General features: G+C 37.5%; 1 non-coding gene across 1 annotated transcript; it reads right to left on the bottom strand.

Annotated features, from left to right (window-relative positions):
- Positions 1-5797: 5797 nt before the first annotated feature.
- On the bottom strand, positions 5798-5878 carry LOC149814497 (small nucleolar RNA snoR35). The gene has a single exon (XR_016428165.1). It is a non-coding gene; the product is annotated as a small nucleolar RNA snoR35 (small nucleolar RNA).
- Between the last annotated feature and the right edge of the window lie 2485 nt (positions 5879-8363).

Below are 8363 nucleotides of genomic sequence, written 5' to 3'. Positions count from 1 at the left end.
ATTTTTATTTGATTTAATATAGATCAAATCATTGACATATAAGTACACTATTGAACAATCTTCTTTTCTTTCTCTTTTCACATATAGTGAGGCCTCACTGAAACATTTTTGAAAGCAAGTTTTTTGAAAGTATCGATCAATTTTTATGTTCCAAGAATGAAGAGCTTGTTTAAGCCATACATGGTCTTTTTTAATTTGTAAACTTTACTTTTCTTTTCAAAATCAAGTGGTTGTTCAATATAAAGCTCTTATTTGAGTTTTTTATTTAAAAATACTGATTTGACATCTAGTTGGTATATTGAAATTTTTGACATAAATTGAGAAATTGTGTTAGCCTTCACAACAGAATTGAAAATTTCAATATATCAACTAAATATCGTGGTCAATTTGGCATACTTGAAATAAATGTTAGAGACATTTACAAAAAATCTTTTAATTTACATATGCAACACATTACCACATGAAAGGCATTGAAACATCCTCCCAAAGGAAGGTCCAATATATATAAAGAGAGAGACAGAGAGGAAGGTCCAAAATATACAACCAACGACAATTGGATAGCCAATGATCACACTTGTATTATGAAGAGAAAAAGAATATGAAAAAAACCTAAATAGGGTCAAATAGAAATGGCAGTGGACCGGGACCGAGGTGGGGGACAAGGTCTCCACCCCCGCCCCGTTTCAAAATCTGAACCTCCATCCCCGCCTCCATTCCCGCACAGGGATGAATTTTAACCTCCATCCCCCTTTCATGTCCTCCATCCCCAGTCCAAAAGGGGGCAAGAAGGGGCGGGGCCCCGTTTCCCCTTAGTCTATAGGCATCCCTTAAAGGATTGGGGATAGTACGGGGCAGGGCTAGGCGGGGATTGGGACGGGGGCGGGGCGGGTGGGAAAAAGCGTAAGTCCATCCCCGCACGGGGATAGATTTTAACCTTCATCACCGCCTCCATCCCCGTTTCATGCCCTTCATCCTCGGTTCAAATGGGGCAAGGCGGGGCGGAGCCCCGTTGTCCCCCGGTCCACTGCCATCCCTAGGGTCAAATAACTTTAAAAAAAAATGTTGGTGTATAGCTCTCTCTCTCTCTCTCTCTCTCTATATATATATATATATATATATATATATATATATATATATATATAAAGAGAGAGCAAGAATTCAGAGTTTTTATTTTGAACAAAATTCAAAATACATAATCTTATGTTTTTTCATTGAAATAGATGAATTTGACCAACAATATCAGTAGTCCATATAGTTATTCCTACAATGAAATTTTTGCAACAAATCTACTATTGCCTTTAACCTCCAATTTTTTATAGTCGCTCACTAACATTTTTCACGCTGGTAAAACCAAAATGCAAAAAAAAATGATAGATCTCTCATTATGTTACCATGCAGACTTTTGGAATACATACCAATGCATGAAGAAAAAATTGATTAACAATAATAGCATTGATATACAACTTTTAGAGAGAAAACAACATAATCTTAACAACATATTGCTGATCAAGAAAAAAAATAGTCAAAGAGAACATGAAAAAAATGAACAGGAAAAAATATAAAAGAAAACATAAAACAAAATTGAACAGAAAAAAAATATGTCGTCTCATTTTGAACAAAAAAACAACAGCCAAAGAAAAACACAAAAAAAATTAAGAGATCGGAAACCTTAGAAAATATAATTCCCTCACTGAAACCTAAGTTTCACAATGAAAAAAAGAACCTCAAAAGAGATGGGTCAAAGTGATCATGGCATGCCATCGTCAAAGGGAGACGAGGCGTGTCAGAGGGAGAGGGTTGGTGAGAGAGAGAGGGGCTTATAGGGAGGAGCTCTGGTGGCGGCAGGCAATGGTCTAGCGAGCACGAGTAGGAAGGAGCTCTGTTGGCAGCAGGTGGTGGTCCAGTGAGCTCGAGCGGAGAGAGAAGAAAAGGGAAAAAAAAAGGATTCGTCGGGTCATTTTAAAATATTAAGCTATAACAGCGACATAAATGTTGTCATTATAGAGAAAGAGAAAGGCTATAAAAGCGAGAGACATGAAAAAGGCTATAAAAGTGAGAGACAGGTCACCATTATAGAGAAAGGTTATAACAACGATTTTTTTTATCTTGCCATTATATATCAATAACAACGATATTATATGCCCATTAAATATTATCATAAAAGTTTTTAAACAAAAATAATTAATAGCCATATAATGTCGTTGTTATAAACATATCTATAACGATGATATCTAGAGCCATTGTTATAGGTTTGTTTATAACAACAATATAGTTAATGGCCATATAATGTCGCCATTTTAAACAAACCTATAATATAGACTTTTTATCTTGTCGTTATATATCAATAACAACAATATTATATGACCATTAAATAATATCGTAAAAGTTTTTTAACTACAACAATTGACGTCCATATAATGTCGTCGTTATAAACATACCTATAAGAATGATATCTAAAGTCATTGTTATAAACATACCTATAACAACAATATCTGAAGTCACCGTTATATGTGTATTTATAATGACAACTTATTTAATGACCATATAATGTCGCCATTATAAACAAATCTATAATGACGATATATAAAAGCACCATTATAAACATGTCTTTAACGGCGACAATTCTGCCCGACCAAGGCATTCACGGGGATATCTAAAGTCACCATTATTGTTAAGTCAATAATGGAGATTTTTTTGTCTTCGTTAAAGAGTCGCTGCTATTGACTTTGTTCTTTGTAGTGGTATGAGCTGGCAAGGAAACATATAAAACTCGACAAAAACGGTAGGTTGTATATATTTTTGGCACCAAGTTTCCAACCTACACCTCCTGAACAATATTGTTAGTATCGGTATCAGCCCTGAATCGTTTGACCACCGATTTACCGGTATCGACAGATACTCAAGTGAATCGTGTTGTACCAGCCCAAAAATAATAAAAAATATTATGTATCAATCATAACGTGACAATGTTAAAACTACTAAAAATTTATTGTTTTATATTTTTCACATTTATTAGAAAATGGTCGATTCAAGCTTGCAGCATATCAATTTTCTGCGTCGGCCATATGCACCGATACTGATAACATTGCTCCTAGACAGTAGTTTTAGATAGGCCTATAAAAAAAGACGAGCCGCTCATGGCTCAGCTAGTAAATAGCCCGATCGAACTCGTGATGAACAGCAAGTGCTGGGCTCAGCTCGGCTCGTGTAAGCTCATTAGTTTGTAATAAATATATTTAGGCTTTTTCCAAAATCCTGACCGACGTATGGGTCATTGACAAATGCATCCCTGCCTTTTCCAACGACCATTTAAAAAATATTATTCACTTTAACTGCCTATCGAGATAGCAGAAACAGTCAGCTCTTAGTGAAATGACTTATTTACCCTTAATGATTAACTTAAAAGCAAGATAACAGGGGGTGGATTTGACATTGAGGAGATTGGTGGCAGAAAATTGAGAGAGAGAGAGACCTTGCCCCCAGCTGCTGCCAAAAGGTAGATGAGCTTGACGGTTTGCGTATGCGGGTATAACTGAGTTGGGTATACTGGACCCGACGCTATGTCCCAAACCTATTATACCCTATTCAAACTGATATTGGTGGACTCTTGGGTTTGGGTCAAGTTCATGAAAACAGGTCGGGTCTTGGGTATTTTAAATGAAGACCCAAACTTAAATGAACTCAACCCCATTATGTATCCGGGCTCAAATGGTTCTTCATATTTTAACTCCGTACCTAACTCAATTATGTAGTCCAACTGGAACCGACCTGCACCTTATCAGATTATATACCTGAACTGACCCGTACCTGAACCTGCTTCGTACTCTCTCAATCTGAAAGTTTCTATTTAGTAAATATCATATATGCATTACATTTTAGCAATCTAAACTTAAATTCATTTTTGCATGCACTTCTTTTTGCCCTTTTGTCGCAAAAATTACACAACAAGAAAAATGTTAAATAGGATGAATTTTTTTTGTCGCAAATTTACGACGAATTATCGAGAGAAAACTATTCGTCGCTAATATTCAAAATATTTACAAAATTAGCGTCAAAAAAAATTCCGTCGCAAATTTTCAACGCTAATTAGTGATGGATTCGCGACAAAATATTTTCGTCGCCAAATCCCAATACAAGAAAATGTTAATTAGCGACGAATGAGTGTGGCAAAAAGTTTTTATCATAAATCCGTCTCTAATTAGCGACATAATTTTTTCGTCGTTAATTTTTTATTTATTGCCCATCTAGGGCTCGAAATTTTTTTTTGCCCCCTTCGTACTTTCCCCCCTTGCACTGTACACAGTCGCCTCCCGAGCCTTCTCTTCTTCTCCTTTCTCTTAGTCGTCCGCGGACCGGTCGGAGCCACGTCGTCGCCGACCCCCGCCGGCTGTCTCTTTGTCTTCCTCTCCTTCCTCTCTCCTTTCCCTTCCCTTCTTCTTTTCCACGGGTGCATAGTCGCCATGCCATTCTGGCGACCCCCTCTCTTTTGAAACCCTCCACTGCCGACGCTGAAAGCCAGTAGGGTTAGGTCGATGGCAGAGAGGGAGAGGGAAGGGATGGAGGTGACGACGTCGTCGTCGATGTTCTCTGCGTCGACGTCGGCGATTGATCGGAGGTACGAAGAGGCAGAGTACCCTTTTCTGCGAGGCTTCGGATTCCTGGGCGTTCGCCTTGTCCCTTCCCTCACGTAGCTTTTGCAGATGGGCCGACCGATCGATCGTTCTTGCTTCCCGGAGGAAGAGGGCGGGTCAATGATGCCTGGTTCACCTCGTCACCGGTGTAGTCTTTTCAATTTCAGAGGGGAAGGCTTCTTGGACTGTGGAGATCATCGGCGCCCGTTCTAGATTAGGGTTTTTCGCCTTCGGTCAATTTATTGTCTTCTGTAAATCTCCTTCCACTCAAATAGAGGCATATAGACAGACTGTTGGATAAATTGTTTTTTTTTTCAGTATGGCGACGTCTTTGTTTCAGGTAAAAAAAAGAACTTCCTTTTATTCTTATTTCTTAGTTTTTTCTTGTTCGGGAACCGTTATCGCATCGAGAATCATAAAAAGGGTTTCTGTTTGATCTCTTCTGTAATTTTTGCCCTAACTTGTCTTTCGCTTGAGTATGAATAAGTTACTTTGTTGTTGTTGTTGTTGTTGTTGTTGTTGTTGTTGTTTTTAATGCTTCTCAAGATATGCCCTGCTGTTAAGTGTTGATAATTAGCCTAGTTTGCTCGTGTTATTTTGGGGGTTTAGTAGCTAATATTAGTAGCTAATATCTGTATAAATAATGAGAATTTGAATCGTAATCTATGAAGCGTGAGATTTCCTTGTAGAAGAAAGTATGTGGCGCAGAAACCTACTGACACAAACTTTACTTCAGCATTTATATTGCCCTTCAGTTTCAATTTCCTCTGGTTGATGATCACGTTGAGTTTCCATTTTGTTATGAGATTATTATATCTAGAAACCCTTGTGACTGGACGAATTCCTTGGGCTTATCGCATTGGGTGCTGATTTTTCCCCATTTGTAATTGTCAAATGTAAAAATGTCTTCAATTTTTTGTTTAATTCTGGACTTTTAAACCAAAGTAGGTTTCTGTATGTTAAATATATGAACTGATGCTTACTGGAATTTGATTCAGTTTACTTTGTGTTCATCGATATTGTTTTATTGTGGGTAATGAACTGTTTTTGTTCTCAGCGGTCACATTTTTTGTGTTCTATGTTGTTGGAGATGTTGGCAACATAGGGTCATGCCTGATGTTGAAATTTTGTTTTGCAGTCTACTCTAAATGGTTCAAACTCAAATCTTCCAGATTCTGCAAATACAGGCCGGTCTTTTACAACTTTTTCAAGGCAATCAGGATCAGCTCCTGTTTTTCATCACTCAGGTGAGAAAAGTCTTTGGAATCTTGAATGCACTCCTCCTATGCTGATGATGAAACTGTATTCATACAAAAGTGCCTTGTTTGCAGGTGCTATACAAGGGCTTCATAATGTCCATGGGAGCTTTAGCCGGCAATTTTGATTCTCCAAGTGTGAGATTAGGGACAACGGAATAACAGGAAAACAATGATTTGGAAAGTTTGATGAGGTACTAGGGCCAGGATGCCATTGCCTGCCTTGGTTTCTTCGTAGTCAGCTTTCTGGAACTCTCACCCTTAGGGTGCAACAACTGGATGTTCGTTGTGAAACTAAGACGAAGGTACACTGATTTTGTTTATCACATATCATAGTGTTGCTAGTTGTTTATCCTTTGAGAACTCCGTGTTGCATATCATCCATCAAGTGATACTTTATGCATTTATTCTATTTTGGGAGTATATTTATAGTTGCAGCCTGCATCTTCCTCAACTTGTGTGCTTTATTTATGTTTTGATGATAAAGATCATATTTTCTTTATTTTATTTTCATGACCTTAAAAGAAAAGTCCATCAGCTTTGTTCACTGTGTGTTAAAGAGTAACTTGGAAGCTTTTCAAGTTACCCAGAAGCTCATGATGATGAGAAGTGGCCCAACGTCTCTAGGGAGTCTCTGTGTGCTTGACATCTTGTAACATAACATGTAAAGTTGTAAGGTTGTATCAATCCCCTGGTCCACTTTTCTTTTATTTATTTTTCATTTGTTGATTATCCTAATAATTTGTTCTTGCTGTTGCAGTGGTCTTTTAATCCTTTCATCTTCCACAACAAGAGATTCTACATTGTACTGCTATGGTGTAGGGTCTTTGCATTTCTAGGTGTGAGTGCAGAATTTTTACCTTTCCTCTTCTAACTCATAGATCTTGTATGTTATCATGGGAATCAAAACTTAAAGTGCTATTTTACAACATTCCTTCTATTGATGAGCTTTACTGTTTGGGTCTTGAGGGCCTCAAAGCAGATGTTATTCTTGTTGACTCAGAAAAAGATAAAAACTATGTAAGCTAAAGAATTTCATTGTAGCGTTGGTGAAAGGCGTGCGCCTCAAGGCGTATAAGGCGCACACCTCGGGGCTCTTTTTTTATTTATTTTTTAAATTTGACGACGGATTAGCGACGGATAATATCCGTCGCTAATATTCAACGATGATTTTTTGATGTTTTGCGATGGATTATATTCCGTCGTGAATGTCATTACTACGGAATATAATCCGTCGCAAAACTAAATCCATGCTTATTTAGCGATGAACATTATCAGTCGCTAATTAGCGACAAATAAATTCTATCACAATTTAGCGACCAGGATTATGCGACGGTCCATCGCAACATCCGTCGCTAACATATATAGCAATAGATAGCGTTTGTCGCTAATACGTATTTTTCTTGTAGTGTTATCCTACAATAATACTAAAGAATTCATTGAATTTGATACATTTTGAATACGATATGTCATGGGTTTTTTAGTTTCAACTTAAAATGTTTGGCTCGTGTGGATATATTAAACTTTTATTTTGTTATCATATAATCTTCTTAATAAACAGATGAATCCATTAATTTACAAATTCTTTATTGGCCAGTAATTAGGTCTAGAACACCAATCATATCAAGACCAAAACTAAAACCCCAACCTGTAAAACATTTATGGGTCTACATTTTTCAACCATACCCAGACCCAAACCGAGCCCGAATAAAAAATGGATCTTCTAAAGACCCGACCCAGTTATATCCTACCCAATGTATACTCAAAGTTGTTAACTTATATGGGTCTACAGTTTTTAGCTGTAGCAAAACCCGACTTAGATTGGGTCGGGTTTGGGTCTTATCTTTAGACCGATTCATAAGCGAATCTGAAAAGACCAACCCAAACCGGACCCGGTTACACCCCTGTTTGCATACAAGGGGTTAAACTCGATCGATAGGACCGTAGGAGGATATGTGAATGTGTGAGCAAGGGGTAACTTTGTCATTTTCTTATTTATTTAATCATGGTTAACAGTTGACCATGGTTAACTTCAGGTTGGAATGATAAACTTGTCCTATCGTCTGAGAAGACCGGGACAGATACGAGTACAGCAATAAGACAAGGGCTTATTTGCCAATCTCGCATATGATAGGGACTGTTATAAAATATATATGTATATATATTATTATGGGGTGCAGATCTTTGAAGGAAATCAGAAAAAACATGCTAACAGATGGAAAAAAAGACAGTTGAAATACTAATTCAGACATTATTGATTGCAACCCATTGGTTTAACCCCATAGAAATGAAATATCAATAAGATGGGAGCATCGTCTTGACAAGGAAGATGAAAAGTTTGATATGATAATGGATCGGTCGTACCTGTACTCAATAATATGAGTGACTCGTTATTCACTTTGTTTCTGGGTCATAATAAGGTTATGTAGGAGAGATGGCCGAGTGATTTAAGGGCTATATAGCATTGGAAATGCTA

This window comes from Nuphar pumila, chromosome 15 (assembly GCF_984573655.1).
Source record: "Nuphar pumila chromosome 15, dmNupPumi1.hap1.1, whole genome shotgun sequence".
In the NCBI taxonomy this organism is placed as follows: Eukaryota; Viridiplantae; Streptophyta; class Magnoliopsida; order Nymphaeales; family Nymphaeaceae; genus Nuphar; species Nuphar pumila.
The sequence above is the reverse complement of the archived record's forward strand: the minus strand, read 5'-3'. Positions and strand labels throughout refer to the sequence as shown.